We start from the raw sequence: 752 nt of genomic DNA on the forward strand, positions 1-752 counted from the left end.
AGGTTCATTCTCCCAAGTCTCATTACCAAATAACTTGGCATTTAACTTCATGATTGCTCCAAGGTACTTAGCAACTTGCTCTTCAGTAACATCTTCATCCTCTTCAGAGGAAGAATACTCATCAGAGCTCATGAATGGTAGAAGTATATTCAATGGAATCTCTATGATCTCTGTATGAACCTCATATTCCCATGGTTCCTCATTAGGGAACTCCTTGGAGTCCAGTTGACGTCCATTGAGGTCTTCCTCAGTGGAAATCACTGCCTTACCCTCCTCTATGCATTCGGCCATGTGGGACGTGTTTATGGCCTTGCATTCTCTCTTTGGGTTCTCTTCTGTATTACTTGGAAGAGTACTAGGAGGGAGCTCAGTAATTTTCTTACTCAGCTGACCCACTTGTGCCTCCAAATTTCTAATGGAGGACCTTGTTTCAGTCATGAAACTTTGAGTGGTTTTAGTTAAATCATAGACTACAGCTGCTAATTCAGAGTGGCTCTACTTAGAATTCTCTACTTGTTGCTGAGAAGATGATGGAAAAAGTTTGCCATTGCTAAACCTATTTCTTCCACCATTATTGTTGTTGAAGCCTTGTTGAGGCCTCTGTTGATCCTTCCATGAGAGGTTTGGATGATTTCTCTATGAAGGATTATAGGTGCTTCCATAGGGTTCTCCCATGTAATTCACCTCTTCCATTGCTGGGTTCTCAGGATCATAAGCTTCTTCTTCAGATGAAGCTTCTTTGGTACTCCCTA

This window comes from Arachis ipaensis, chromosome B08 (genome assembly GCF_000816755.2).
Source record: "Arachis ipaensis cultivar K30076 chromosome B08, Araip1.1, whole genome shotgun sequence".
Taxonomy (NCBI): Eukaryota; Viridiplantae; Streptophyta; class Magnoliopsida; order Fabales; family Fabaceae; genus Arachis; species Arachis ipaensis.